At 42.7% G+C, this 16,391-nt stretch overlaps 1 protein-coding gene and 1 non-coding gene across 2 annotated transcripts in view; both read right to left on the bottom strand.

Annotated features, from left to right (window-relative positions):
• LOC126101356 (tachykinin-like peptides receptor 99D) overlaps positions 1 to 16,391 on the bottom strand; it is a 474,069-nt gene that overhangs the window by 289,423 nt on the left and 168,255 nt on the right. The gene's annotated exons all lie outside the window — the stretch shown is intronic.
• Trnas-gga (transfer RNA serine (anticodon GGA)) lies at positions 2,084 to 2,167 on the bottom strand. The gene is given in 2 exon segments: positions 2,084 to 2,118; positions 2,128 to 2,167. It is a non-coding gene; the product is annotated as a tRNA-Ser (tRNA).

The following is a 16,391-nucleotide window of genomic DNA, read 5'->3' as shown; positions in this document are numbered from 1 at the left end:
GCTCTGCAGTCTCATGACAGGTCCCGACGTGCTGTGTTTGCTAGGAACGTTATGGAACGAATCGATGCAGACAATGGTAATGAAGTTTGTTCATCCGATGAAGCGACTTTTCGCCTTTCAAGGAAAGTATACAGATGCTGTAGAGACAGTGACGGAAAATATGTAGGCAAAGACATTGAGGGAAACTGAGCATCGACTAGATGATCTACAGGCAACAAACAGAACTGATATGGAAGTGCATCCATAAAAAAACTTCATCAGTTAAGTTACCATTTGCAGCAAAGACATAGCTATATCTAGTATAGCTCCTGGTGGTAGAATAATGTTTTTCAGCACTATGATGTTTAAAGCTTTCCCGGCGTTCTGATTGTTCCATAAAAACACGGGAGAACTGCCGGATGTCAGTAACGTCCTGCCAAGATATTTCAGCGTAAATAAGGTGTTTACAAAATTCCGTGTGAATGCGGCAAATCATATATAGGGCAAACAACACGAACCGTGCAGGAACGCATTGTGGAACACCAACGGCATACTCGCCTTCTCCAACCTACCAAGTCCGCAATCGCCGAACATTGTTTTTCCACAGACCATTCCATGAATTGCAACGACACAAAAATTTTGGCCCATACATAAAATTTTTGGAGCTCGATTATCAATGAATCTGTGGAAATAAGATTGTCTGACAACGAGACTCTCATCAATCGAGATAGTGGTTATCAGCTAAACTCTGCTTGGAATCCTGTTATAGAGAAACTTCGTAGTCGAGGTAGTTATCTGCATAAAGATGGAAATTGACCTGATATCGATACGCCAAGCTTTCACCGTGGAGGGCGCCAGGCGCAGCACACGGAGTTGTTATGAGCGCGCAGGCTGAGCAGCGCATGCGCAATGTCACCTCAGTATGGCTTTAAATACCAGAGCTCAGCACGTACTCGCCAATACTACTAAAGTGGTAATCATCTGAAGATGGCCAGTTGACTCTGCGCCGAAATATCGTGGCAGGACATTACTGACATTCGGCAGTTTCCCGTGTTTTTATGGAACAGCATTTTTTAGCACTGTTTGATCATGACTAACCCACATTATGTCGGTGAAGTCCTCTTGGAATGCTCTTTCCAATGGCATAAAAAAGTATGTAGCGCCAATAAAAAAAAATCGAGAAGAATTAGAGAAATTACGGTATTGTCCCCTATAACTTATCTAAAATCGCTCCTCGAAGCGTCAACTCGTTCTGGACGTATTAGCTGTATATCTCTGAATATGGTGTATGCTGAAACAAGGTTGCATAATTTTACTAGCCTAATTTGTTAATTTTAGCATTGTTTTGAACACTGCTTCAGAAGATTGTAAAATGAATTTTTGGTTATAACTGAACATTACGTGCAAAACCATATCGACAAGCTAAGCAGGCAGATAAGGCTACGGGCTATTGGATCCTTAAAAGTCTTGGAAGGCTCATTTACTTCCTCTACGGGGTGGCCAGCCGTCGAACTCATGGGACCAGACCGTCTCGCAGTATGTGCGGTTGTTCTCGGAGCAGCGACGGCAGCGCAGTACCTCCTGTGAACTGCGTGCCGCTGGCTCCTGCTGGAATAAAGGCGGTCTTCGCTGGATCCTGCGAGCCCGCCCCTCTGACTTATTCTTCCGGGCGCACTCTGGCGCACTGTACAAGCTCGTCCCACCCTCTCCCCGTCCCCCACCTACACCGCTTGCTGTTTCTCTTTCTGCTCCCCGAGGCAGCGCCATCGATGGAAATGGAAAATGAAGCGAGCGAGCGAGTCCGACCCGATATATACAGGTCGCCAGCTCTATAACGTGGCCTCGCTGCAGCTTCGAATATAGGCACAGATTCAAGATGAAGACAGTGGTGGCGTGGGGTCATGACATCTCCCTCCCACCCCAAATAATGTTTAGTAGTAGAACTTTTTTTTTTTACATACACTACCTAACAAAAGAAGTGAGGCGCCCAAAAAAATGGTTCAAATGGCTCTGAGCACTATGGGCCTCAACTGCTGTGGTCATAAGTCCCCTAGAACTTAGAACTACTTAAACCTAACTAACCTAAGGACATCACACACATCCATGCCGGAGGCAGGATTCGAACCTGCGACCGTAGCGGTCGTGCGGTTCCAGACTGTAGCGCCTTTAACCGCTCGGCCACTCCGGCCGGCTGAGGCGCCCAGACCACATGGTCGGATACCAGTGTACACGTACACATCATAGGCGGCTATGTAAATGATTAAGGTAGCAATTCTCTGTGACAGGTAGCTGCCACAGTACATTAGTGTTGTTCATAGTGTTGTTGTTACCAGACCTGATGAGGTATATAAGGTGGCGCAAGCAACAACAAGCGCAGAGCGATCACGTTGAAGGACACGGGAATGCTGGATACTGATGTGAAACAGCGTTATTAGCACCTGACAGGGTTTAAAAAGGGCCTGATTTTGGATCTACATATGGCTGTCAGGTTCAATCGTGCACAGTTTAGTTTTGTAGGGCATCCAGATATGACTCTGGCCCGAGGTTGGGCTGCAAGGGAACATGAGGTCAAGCATACCGGTCGTCTAGGTTCCAGTTGACCTTGTCTGACCGTCACAATGGAGATCGATGTAATTTGCACCAAGCACATCGTAACACCATCATTTATGTGGCTGCCACCTGAGAACAAGTGATGGATTCACAGAATTTTCTGTGTCACCCCACACCCTTTATCACGCACTAGCAGTAGCCGGATTAAGGAATTACCGCCCCAAGAGCAGGTTGCCGTTAACACGAAAAAACAAATGGCTGTGTTTGAAGAGTTGTCGCGCCCGCGAAGCGCTGGCTGTTGATGGACGGCGTCACTCTGTGCGCAGCGATGAATCGCGCTTCTGATCTTCCCCAAATGACCATCGTCGGCGATGGGCGAGGGGCGAGGCGACATGCGAAAAGGTCTCATTGTTACAATGCTTTGGAGAGGCACAACGGTGTCACTCCCTGTTTTCATACGGTAGTGTGGGGAGCCATCGGGTATGACTCCAGATTATGGCTGGTAGTGACTATGGGAAGTCTGGTAAGCGGCAAACATCAAGCGTCCTCATGCGTTACCCTCCCATGGGACTGTACCGCGTTGCCATTTTTCAACAGTACAAAGCTCGTTCACAGGTGAAATGTGATTCTTAGAACTGTCTGCGTAATTTTAATGTTGGCCAGGAAGATCACCAGACCTGTTCCCGTCAGAACACGGCCAGTATCCAGGACAGCCTGGACCAGTCGCTGTAGTTGCGTGTCTTGCTTACATCAGTAGTGGGTACGACAGTTCTATGACACCCGTCTCAATCGAATTAGTGCACGCATACAGATCAGAGAGGGTGGAACGTGAAACTAAAATTGGGCCAATATTGCCAAATTCTATGTCAATTTGACTGTAGTTCCTCATCACTGAAATAACATTACATACCCTCTCAACCCGTGAAGTTTCATGTCGTTTCCTCCTCCCTGTCTGGGTTATTTACTTTTTTTGTCAGGCAGTGCACATTAATTACCAAATTTCCTCAGCTAAATTTCAAATATTAAGGTGTTGTGAAAAGTAAAAGTTTAGAAAATGGCGTGGAATTCCACGATCTAGAATCCACGATTAACTAACGATACTTCTCAGTTGCTCGCATTGCTTAAAGGCCTACAGAGTTTTATGACACCCTTCTCAATCGAATTAGTGCATGCATACGGATCAGAGGGGTTGGAACGTGATACTAGTAAGTGGGCCAATATTGCCAAATTCTGTGTCAATTTGACTGTAGTTCCTAATCACTGAAATAACATTACGTACCCTCCCGACCCGTGAAGTTTCATGTTGTTTCCTCCTCCCTTCCTGCGTTATTTACTTTTTTGTCAGGCAGTGCACATTAGTTTCCAAATTTTCTCAGCTAAATTTCGAATATAGGTACTGTGAAAAGTAAAATTTAGAAAATGGCGTGGAGTTCCAGGATTTAGAATCCACGCTTAACTAACGATACTTCTCAGTTGGTCGCATTGCTTGAAGGCCTGGCCTCGTGGATGCGCTTGCCATTTAACTGATAACATTCCAGTCAGGTTAAGGACGCATATGCAGACTGATCTGTCTACTGTGAACAAGACATCCGATACGGTTCATAAATCCACAGGTAGCACCGGCAACCAAAGTTGGTATAAGGAAAGACACAATGAGGCAGACCATCTTCAAAGAAAAAAATGACAACAAGTCTGACTTCTAGATCGCAGGCAGAAACTACTGAAAGAAGTAATACTGCATTTATTTACACGCTCGTACAGCCGTAAGTCGCAAAAAAAAAAAAAGTTCAAATGTGTGTGTGAAACCTTTGGGACTTAACTGCTAAGGTCATCAGTCCCTAAGCTTACACACTACTTAACCTAAATTATCCTAAGGAAAAACACACACACCCATGCCCGAGGGAGGACTCGAACCTCCGCCGGGATCAGCCGCATAGTCCATGACTGCAGCGCCTAAGACCGCTCGGCTAATCCCGCGTGGCATAAGTTGCAGACTAGTGTTCACAGTCGTAGTGCTTAAGGAAATACTGGTTATTGTCACTGCACACTTCCATCTTCTATTATGTAACTTATGACGTTATGGAAGTTGGAGAGTTTGTTTTTATTATATTTCTGAAATTATCTGCGTGACGCATGTACTTCTCAAGCTTTCGGATGTGTGCTTTTCAAAGCAGCTGGCCGCCTATCACCCGAGGGGTTAGCAATAGCGTCTTCTCAACGACCGTTCAGCGAACGTTTCTGGGAGAAGGAGTGTAGTGTTTAACGTCCCGTCGACAACGAAGTCATTAGAGACGGAGCGCAAGATCGGGTGAGGGAAGGATGGGGAAGGAAATCGGCCGTGCCCTTTCAAAGGAACCATCCCGGCATTTGCCTGAAGCGATTTAGGGAAATCACGGAAAACCTAAATCAGGATGGCCGGAGACGGGATTGAACCGTCGTCCTCCCGAATGCGAGTCCAGTGTGCTAACCACTGCGCCACCTCGCTCGGTGTGCGAACGTTTCTGCTTGTGGGTCACTGTAGTAGGCGCTTGCTTGGTGCATCATTGCTGACTGCTGTTCGTCGGCGGCGATAAGTAGAATTTGCACTTGAGCTGCACGTTCCCCAGACAACTGCTCCAGACAACAACTGCTCAACAGTTGCACGTCTGTTCGCCCTTACACATCTCCGCAGCTGTCGTCCACTCATGTAACCTGTGGCCACCGTGACGAAAGTATTCTGTGCTTGGTTTGGCAAACTGGCGCTGTGCAAAACCGACACAACGCAACTGTTGTGAACCTGGGGCCATAGATGACACGGGTGAAGGATGACTGCAGAGATGTGTATGGGTGAATAGACGTCCAACTGTTGAGCAGCTGACGACCCATATCAGCCAAGGGGCTACCAACAACGTCTCCTCAACAACTGTTCAGCGAACTCTGCTGTGTATGGACCTCTGTAGTAAGCTCTTTGGTCCACGCACCTTTGCTGACTGCTGTTCGTCGGGGGTGAAGAGTGGAATTTGCACGCCAATACCGCAAATGGACGTCCACTGAGTGGGAACAGCAGGCTTTTTCAGATGTTCCTTTGGAAAGTAGACTGTTGGCGAGTACGGAGTGAAAAGTATGAATGCAAACACCCTGAACCACTCATCAGAAGGGTTCACGCCAGAAGGCATCCGCTCAGTGATCTCGTGATTCTGGAAGGCGCAATGGATCAACAAAAATAAGCATCTAGCCTTGCGGACCATGTTTACTCCATGTGTGGTAAGAAGAGAATCAGTACGAGTTTACTGTATTCCCCTAGTCACCAAACTCTCCGGATTCAGAACCAATCCAGAATCTGTGGTGCCACCTCACCCGGGCTGTTCGCGCCATGACTCCTCAGCCGATAAACCTGGCTCCGGTGATTACGGTACTGGAGTTAGCATGGCTCCAAATCCCTGTCGTATCAAAAGGTGGTAATTCAGGCTTTTGACAAGTGGTCACATTAATGTGACACGACAGTGTATTATATTACTTTCAGCGTTATCTGAATGTTCCGTCAGTGCTTGACAGGATATAATAACTAATAAAAAAAGTGGTTTCGTAAGAGGTGAAAAACTGCGAAAAGTTAATGTGGAACTATGGCCTTTTTCGATTTCAGCTTATGTTAACAACGACGGAAAGAGAATACGACTTCACAAAATGTAACTAGACACAGGAACACCGGAAGTTATTTGTGCGCCAATTTTATAAAGAAGTTTTGTTTTTAATCCATAAATGCCAAAGCGAAAATACTTGTTATGTATGCGGTACAATGTTTCCAGAATATAAAATCGCTCAGCTATCTTCACTTAGGCCGGCCGGAGTATCCGAGCGGTTCTAGTCGCTACAGTCTGGAGCCGCGCGACCGCTACGATCGCAGGATCGAATCCTGCCTCGGGCATGGATGTGTGTGATGTCCTTAGGTTAGTTAGGTTTAAGTAGTTCTAAGTTCTAGGGGACTGATGACCTCAGATGTTAAGTCCCACAGTCCTCAAAGCCATTTGAACCATATTTTTAATCTTCACTTACTGTTATTTGTATTTTGCCTATACTGAGCCTATTATACTGAAATGTTTCCCACACCACCTTGTCTTGTGGCTTTATATGTATGAGTGATTGTCTATGTGTGTGTTCTGTTTAGTGAATACATACACCGTTGGTGGGACACAGGGCGATAAGTGAAACTGCTTTCACACTATACGCTTCCGTTGTTATGGCGATCTGCTCCAGCTGCTGCAGATGCTGTATTGAAGCTGAAAAAGGCAATCAAAGTTGCGAGAAAAATATTCGTCGGAGCTCTGTTGCATAACAATCAGATTTGCCTTCAGTTCTTAGGAACATTGGTGGAAAAAAAAAGATCCGTGAAATCACTTCTTTTCCGAGGAAAGTATCAAATTGTTTAATTAGAACTGAACGCTCCCGTCGGAATTGTTCTCGAACTGGTATTCATTAATAGATCATACTTGAGTATACGTCGTTTGTGGGAATAACACGTACCTTTTTGAAACGAACGAAGTTTCATTGACCTTAGTGTCAATGAAATTCTTCTCGTACATCAATTAGCGACTCTCTATCATATATATAGATGTATGTACAAATTTCCTTCATAATCTCACAATGGCGTCGATTTACACACTAAAAAACACACTCCTCTCCTCATGAATTTAATCTTAACAAGAACAAAAGCTTACTATCTAAGAACAATTATCCAAACGCACTGCGCCACAGAGTAATAAAGAATATTTTTGTCTCTCTCTCTCTCTCTCTCGTACTGTCACATTAATGTATACCAATTTTATTACATGATACATGGTAAGAACGATCACGAAAGATGTTTCCTAAAAAACAGCAAAATGTGTCTGGTAAGAAATACTCTCTAATTACACTAAAGATTATAAAAAATTCAATAATAATTCATCACAACAGCTGCTACAGAAGCTGACAATGAATACAAATACATTTTTATTTGTTTCACCTATACGTGTTCCAATGATGCTTCATCATCATCATCAGTGTATTCCCTTTATATTTATCTCGGACAAAAAGTAAAATGACATTTGGGAATACATGTACTTTCGGAAGTGTGGCCGTAATATTCAAAATATCTCACGAAAATTTAATACCTTACTAGCACATGCTGTTGTCCATGTAGCTCTCTGTTTTCTGCAACATAGCTGGTATTTCACTACAGGTTGCCACCTATAGTTAACAGTGGTTTCTATAAGTACAGTACGTTGTACCAATTAAAATAAGGCTATTCTTGTTTGGAATACTTTACGCTTTGTTAAGTTGTTCTCACTACTAATATTTATATCCCAATTTCTGCTGTCAACACTAGTATTTAGAAAGAGAGACGGACACAAGTACGATGCACCTCTCAAAGCCTGCAATCAAAACAAAGTTCGGTATTGTCTCTCAGAACACATAATAGAGATGGCGGAACAGTCGAGTGTCTCGGAAACAGTGATGAGTCGTGTAGAGGCCTTCCCTCTGTCGTATCTTTGACTCAGTAGTCTAGCAGCAGATGCCATCACGTCCCACAAGAGTTTTAGAGGCTCCTCTGCAGAGTTCGCTCTCAGTCTTGTGCAGTTTTTGTTGTTCTGGATGAACTACTGAGTATAAATAAATAGTTTCTTTGGCACAAATATTTTTTGGCCTAGCACTTCCATTCCCAGCTCACGTGTTCCAACCTTTGAAGCGATACTATGCATGTTTGCATGTATAGTTTCACAGAGTCTTGACAAGGTGGAAACCACAAAATGCACACAAGAACAAATTACATACAGTTCCCATATCATGAGTAACATGTTTTAACAACAGTTACAGGAACCAAGTACAAAACGATAACTGTAACTAATCTGCCATACTGACTCCAAAAATTTACAAATAAATCGGAACAGCAAGATAAATGGTTTCAACAAAGCACGAGATAACCTAAAAGCCAATAGTTTCCTTTTACTCCTAAATTTTTTGTTTCACACAAACCTAAGTACTTAGACAAATCCTTATTGGTTGAAGATAACAAACTGTACTGAAAATCAGGTGTGCTGCAATTTTACTGCACTGCAGGTGGCAGACAATGACATGGAAAGCAGCATGAGCTATTAGGATATATATTATTATTAAAATATTGTGAAAATACTGACCTTGTGATGATGCCACCATTAAACGTGCCACAATTATTCTTCATAATAACAATTCTATGTGGTGTTTCTTTGTGCTGTAACAGTTATTTCCTGGGTTAAGGATGGGATTCAGAACATTGCAATAATAATTGATACTTACCTTTTCATGATGGCTTCAGTGTCTGTATCTCTTTTCCTGCTGCTAAATATTCTATAACCGGAGGTCCTGGGTGATAAATATTAATCGTACGTGAAGAAATAACATATCAGTTTACCAGAGCTATTCTCATTTGAGCACACTAAGTTTCACAAATACTGCGTAACAATCTTCAGAAAAACACAGAGAAAATGTACGACTGTCTTGTTCATACATTCCAAAGCCTTCCATCGAAAACTGTGTGATCGAGAAAACAACATGCATCAAATTCTAAAAAGTCAACGACACTCTGATGCGCTGGCGCCAAAAAGTTGTCTTTATACACTCCTGGAAATGGAAAAAAGAACACATTGACACCGGTGTGTCAGACCCACCATACTTGCTCCGGACACTGCGAGAGGGCTGTACAAGCAATGATCACACGCACGGCACAGCGGACACACCAGGAACCGCGGTGTTGGCCGTCGAATGGCGCTAGCTGCGCAGCATTTGTGCACCGCCGCCGTCAGTGTCAGCCAGTTTGCCGTGGCATACGGAGCTCCATCGCAGTCTTTAACATTGGTAGCATGCCGCGACAGCGTGGACGTGAACCGTATGTGCAGTTGACGGACTTTGAGCGAGGACGTATAATGGGCATGCGGGAGGCCGGGTGGACGTACCGCCGAATTGCTCAACACGTGGGGCGTGAGGTCTCCACAGTACATCGATGTTGTCGCCAGTGGTCGGCGGAAGGTGCACGTGCCCGTCGACCTGGGACCGGACCGCAGCAACGCACGGATGCACGCCAAGACCGTAGGATCCTACGCAGTGCCGTAGGGGACCGCACCGCCACTTCCCAGCAAATTAGGGACACTGTTGCTCCTGGGGTATCGGCGAGGACCATTCGCAACCGTCTCCATGAAGCTGGGCTACGGTCCCGCACACCGTTAAGCCGTCTTCCGCTCACGCCCCAACATCGTGCAGCCCGCCTCCAGTGGTGTCGCGACAGGCGTGAATGGAGGGACGAATGGAGACGTGTCGTCTTCAGCGATGAGAGTCGCTTCTGCCTTGGTGCCAATGATGGTCGTATGCGTGTTTGGCGCCGTGCAGGTGAGCGCCACAATCAGGACTGCATACGACCGAGGCACACAGGGCCAACACCCGGCATCATGGTGTGGGGAGCGATCTCCTACACAGGCCGTACACCACTGGTGATCGTCGAGGGGACACTGAATAGTGCACGGTACATCCAAACCGTCATCGAACCCATCGTTCTACCATTCCTAGACCGGCAAGGGAACTTGCTGTTCCAACAGGACATTGCGCGTCCGCATGTATCCCGTGCCACTCAACGTGCTCTAGAAGGTGTAAGTCAACTGCCCTGGCCAGCAAGATCTCCGGATCTGTCCCTCATTGAGCATGTTTGGGACAGGATGAAGCGTCGTCTCACGCGGTTGCACGTCCAGCACGAACGCTGGTCCAACTGAGGCGCCAGGTGGAAATGGCATGCAAGCAGTTCCACAGGACTACATCCAGCATCTCTACGATCGTCTCCATGGGAGAATAGCAGCCTGCATTGCTGCGAAAGGTGGATATACACTGTACTAGTGCCGACATTGTGCATGCTCTGTTGCCTGTGTCTATGTGCCTGTGGTTCTGTCAGTGTGATCATGTGATGTATCTGACCCCAGGAATGTGTCAATAAAGTTTCCCCTGCTGGGACAATGAATTCACGGTGTTCTTATTTCAATTTCCAGGAGTGTATATTATACACCAAGGTTTCAGACCCATGTAGAACCGAAAATAAAGCAGTTTCACTTTATGAAAACTTTCATTACTGTAAATGGTTTTCGGTTTTGTTTTATATATTGTTTTCTGAAAATAATTATTTATGGGGCGATTTATAGGCCTAATGGTGAATAACAAAAGTTGCAGATTTTGAAAACATTAAAAACAGAAGCTTCTTGTTATTTTATAACAATGATTCCATTATCGACAGTAAAATTAATGAAATTGTAAGTGAAGGCAAGTATTTTATTTACAGTTAATATTGAAAAATACAACTTATTTTATCTTACCTAGACTTGTTTTCAGACCCTATATTTTTAAAATTGTGACTATAAATTTTCATGGTGTAAGAACCATACCCAATGATATCCTGAGATTGAAGTAGAGAAATATATTTATAGAAAAATTGTACAAGACATTTAGGTGATTTTATAAGCTTTCATAGATGTTGTTGTAATTGTGGTCTTCAGTCCTGAGACTGGTTTGATGCAGCTCTCCATGCTACTGTGCAAGCTTCTTCATCTCCCAGTACCTTCTGCAGCCTACATCCTTCTGAATCTGCTTAGTGTATTCATCTTTTGGTCTCCATCTATGATTTTTACCCTCCACGCTGCCCTCCAGTACTAAGTTGGTGATCCTTGATGCCTCAGAACATGTCCTACCAACCGATCCCTTGTTCTAGTCAAGTTGTGCCACAAGCTCCTCTTCTCCTCAGTTCTATTCAATACCTCCTCATTAGTTATGTGATCTACCCATCTAATCTTCAGCATTCTTCCGTAGCACCACATTTCGAAAGCTTCTATTCTCTTCTTGTCTAAACTATTTATCGTCCATATTTCACTTCCATACATGGCTACACTCCATACAAATACTTATAAGAAACGACTTCCTGACATTTAAATCAATACTTGATGTTAACAAATTTCTCTTCTTCAGAAACACTTTCCTTGCCATTGCCTGTCTACATTTTATATCCTCTCTACTTCGACCGTCATTAGTTATTTTGCTCCCGAAATAGCAAAACTCCTTTACTACTTTAAGTGTCTCATTTCCAAATCTAATTCCCACAGCATCATCCGACTTAATTCGACTACATTCCATTATCCTCGTTTTGCTTTTGTTGATTTTCTTCTTATACCATCCTTTCAAGACACTGTCCATTCCGTTCAACTGCTCTTCCAAGTCCTTTGCTGTCTCTGACAGAATTACAATGTCATCGGCGAACCTCAAAATTTTTATTTCTTCTCCATAGATTTTAATACCTACTCCGAACATTTCTTTTGTTTCCTGTACTGCTTGCTCAATAAACAAATTGAATAGCATCGGGGAGAGGTTACACTCCTGTCTCACTCCCTTCCCAACCACTGCTTCCCTTTCATGTCCCTCGACTCTTATAACTGCCATCTGATTTCTGTACAAATTGTAAATAGCCTTTCGCTCCCTGTATTTTACCCCTGCCTCCTTCAGATTTGAAAGAGAGTTGTAAGTAGGCTGTTTAGGTTTTCTTATTGGTAACGCCACGTAGCGCTCTGTATGAAAAATCACTGGCTGTGCTGTGTGCAGTCTGTGGCTAGTTTGCATTGTTGTCTGCCATTGTAGTGTTGGGCAGATGGATGTGAACAGTGCGTACGGTTGCGCAGTTGGAGGTGAGCCACCAGCAGTGGTGGATGTGGGGAGAGAGATGGCAGAGTTTTGAAATTTGTAATACTGTATATCATGAACTGCTATATACATTATGACTTTTGAACACTATTGAGGTAAATACATTGTTTGATCTCTATTAAAATCTTTCATTTGCTAACTATGCCCATCAGTAGTTAGTGCCTTCCGTAGTTTGAATCTTTTATTTAGCTGGCAGTAGTGGCGCTCGCTGTACTGCGGTAGCTTGAGTAACGAAGATTTTTGTGAGGTAAGTGATTTGTGAAAGGTATAGGTTAATGTTAGTCAGGGCCATTCTTTTGTAGGGATTTTTGAAAGTCAGATTGCGTTGCGCTAAAAATATTGTGTGTCAGTTTAAGCACAGTCCTGCATAATTTTTCTAAGGGGATGTTTCATATGTCGACCCTTAGCCGAGGATACTTCACTGGAATCTTCTGATTTTTTCTTGTAGTTTGTGTAATTAGTGTAGATTTTGTTTATTGCTGGCGCGTAATTGTAGAGAGAATCTCCTTTGTAGTGGCAGTCTTTCATTGTTGTACAGTAAAGCAGTTGTGGCATGCATGTAAATTTGCACCAAGTATTTCGCAGCTGCGCTTGCAATTAACTAGATATTATTTTCAGTGCTATGTTGATGTGTTCTCTTATTTTTGCTCTTCAAATTGTGCTTTTCTGTGTTATCGTGTGAAATATTGTGACAATAATGGCGTGTGAAAAACGTAACACTAGGCTTCAAAGTAAACTGAGAAATAATAGTGACGACGAGCGTAGCTTATCAGCACCACTGTGTAATGAATTAACTAATGTTCAAAGTAGTAATTTGGTAATTGTACATAGGGAAATGGAGCGGGCTGCAAACAATGGTGTAGACAGTGAAACAATTAGTGAACAGGGAAGCATTATCAATCAATCGGTCGGCAACAGCTTGCCTCAGGAATCCGAAATGACAGGACACAATCTTGCAAATACTGTAGATTCAGGTTTTGCGTCCTCACCCTTTTCTCAAATAAGTCAAGACACATTTTCTGCTTTTCAAACTGCGAATATTGCCGGTTCAAATGTATTGCCGAATAGCACTGAGGAACATGTTTCAGACACCAGGGCATTGTTATTACAATTAATGCAACAAATGGGACAAAAGCTTCAAAAGTTAGACACAATGGAACAAAATCTTCAAAAGCTAGACACAATGGAACAAAATCTTCTAAAGTTAGACACAATGGAACAAAATCTTCAAAAGTTAGACACAATGGAACAAAATCTTCAAAAGTTAGACACAATGGAACAAAATCAGAGACAAACACAGCAACAGTTAGACACAATGGAACAAAATCAGAGACAAACACAGCAAAAGCTTCAAAAGTTAGACACCACACTTGAACAAACACGTGAAGATTTAACTACTGAGTTATATAACATTGAATCGAAATGCCAAAAGTCTGTAATGACGTAAAAACACAAATTTGTAAGCATTTTCAACCTATTTTTTCGCGGCATGAAAATGCATTACTGAATCACGAAGCAGCCATAAAAGAACTGCAAACTATTGTTCATCAAAATCATGAGAACTGCAAGCTAAAATTGACTCACTTGCATCTACCGATTCGGTTACGCAACTTGCAAAAACTCAAGAAAACTTAAAGGACACAGTAGATACTCTGAAAATTGGTTCAGAAAGACACATGGAGGAAATTAGTTCATTATCAGAGAAAGTAGTTGAACTTTCGGATCAGCTAAATAATTCATCTACGAAGGTAGATGGTAACCTGAATGACACAAAACCGGTAGTCTTTAATGACACAGAAGAGTGCGAATAACTTAGGTTACTGAAACAAAATCTGAATCAAATTAATACGCAACACCAAAGAGAAATCCGGGAAGTACAAGATCAGCTGACACAGGTAATACAAGAATTACGTACTTCAGAGAACACTCGCGCTCCAATACAGGAAGAGGTACATAGAAATACGGAACAGCCACAAAATAATAACACAGGGCACTTCGGAAATTATGAGAGAAATTGGCAAGGTACACCGAATTTTGAGATGGAACCGCCGAAACGACGTAACAATGACCGACATGCGACTCGCCGACATGATGATTTTGACTATAAGCTGTTCATTACTACACGTAAATTCAAAACGTTTAAGAATTCTGCCAACGACATTCATCCAAAAGCGTGGCTCCATCAATTCTCTCATTGTTTTCCTCCCAACTGGTCATTAGAACACAGATTAGAATTTATGTGTGGCTATTTAGAGAATGAACCAGCTGTAAGAATGCGATCGGTCATTCACGATTGTCACAGTGAAGGAGAATTTTATCATGCCTTCCTCTCAGCATATTGGTCTCAAGCTACACAAGACTGAGTAACATCATGATGATGAAACGCTTTGAACAATCTGAATTTTCCAGTCTTGTGAAATATTTTGAAGACTTGTTGCATAAGAATCAATATCTTTCAAACCCATACAGCCCTTCAGAACTCATCCACATTTACTTAATCAAATTGCCTGCACATTTATGACATATTATTTTAGCACGACGTCGCAAAGACGACATTGAAGCTTTTCAGGGACTGTTACAAGAACTGGAAATTGACACTGACAATCGCGGAAATCGCGGAACGCGAAAACAGGAACACAACAACTACAGGTCACATCTGTCACAATTCCGCGACGAAAGAAATAATAACTGGACACGACAAGGCTATTCTCACAACACAAATCGTGACTAAAACAGACACCATCGGTATGACAACCGTTGGCAGAATAATAGTTACAGAGAAAGATCGCTTTTCCATAGTAATGAATGTGACAGAGACAACCATAGAAACAGACCATATGGGAACCAAAATAGTTATTATCAAGGGAGACAGAATAACTTTAGACGCAACGGTCCAGCGTGCAGTTATGATTCAGGGAGAAATTCTCCACCACTTAACCGACAAGAAAGAAACTGCAGGAACTACCGACATGGTGACAGACGATGTGATCGTAACGACAGACCTGAATTGCATCAGAAATGGCGGGATTTAAACAGGGCAGGGCTCTCTCAGCAAGGTGAATTTGTAGAAGTTAGGTCTCCAAACCCCAATAACGACTTGTTATTTTAACAATATGGACAAGAGAATTCGAAGAGACTTGTCTATTTGTAAACTTTGTCAAAAGGCGAAACCATCTACTATCTCACATCGTGCTCTGTTGTTTCCTATTATTCCTTCTAAATTAAAAGAATTTGCTGCTGTTGATCTCTTGGGACCCCTTGTCAGAACATCGAATGGATTTTCGTACGTTCTAGTCGCTGTTGAACTTACTTCAAAATTTGTTTCTTTCACTCCATTACGTAAAGCCACTGGACGGTCTGTATCCAACGCCTTTGTTAAAAATTTCGTACATGCAGTTGGCCACGTTGCTAAAGTCATTTCAGATAACGGACCGCAATTCAGATCTGCTGTTTGGTCACGCATGCTTCCGAATCATAAAATCAAACCTGTTTTTATTTCATTGTACTCACCACATTGTAACCCGTCTGAATGGATTATGAAAGAAATGAATAAGCTTTGCAGACTTTATTGTCACAGAAAGCATCAGCATTGGGACAGATGTTTACACTTATTTCAAAACGTGCTGAATGAAATGCCTCATGATTCCACTGCTTTACCACGTACTCTTGTACTAAAGAATGAAGAACCACCGAACAGAATCAGAGAGCTTGTACCTTTCCCGAATACACGTAAACTTCGACACAAAGACATAATTGATTTGGCTCTTAAAAATATAAAATTTGCAGCAAACAAAATAAGAAAACTACACGGTAAAGCAAATGCAAAGAAATTATATATTGGTCAGAAAGTTCTCATTAAAGCTCATTCATTGTCACATAAGAAGAAACACTTGAGTCACAAATTCTTTCTAGTTTACAATGGACCTTACAGAATCCGACGTATACCACATGATAATTGCGTTGAAGTTGAAACTCTGTGTACTAGGAAGAGTAAAGGTTTACACCACATTTCACATGTAAAACCGTTTATTGAAAAATAATCTGCTTTTTAACTTTGTCTTTGCCATAAAACGTTTCGCTTCACATTTCTAGTATGCATTGTCACACTTCGAAACTTATCATGCAACTATGTTTTGAAGTTAACTATC

This window comes from Schistocerca cancellata, chromosome 9 (genome assembly GCF_023864275.1).
Source record: "Schistocerca cancellata isolate TAMUIC-IGC-003103 chromosome 9, iqSchCanc2.1, whole genome shotgun sequence".
In the NCBI taxonomy this organism is placed as follows: Eukaryota; Metazoa; Arthropoda; class Insecta; order Orthoptera; family Acrididae; genus Schistocerca; species Schistocerca cancellata.
The sequence above is the reverse complement of the archived record's forward strand: the minus strand, read 5'-3'. Positions and strand labels throughout refer to the sequence as shown.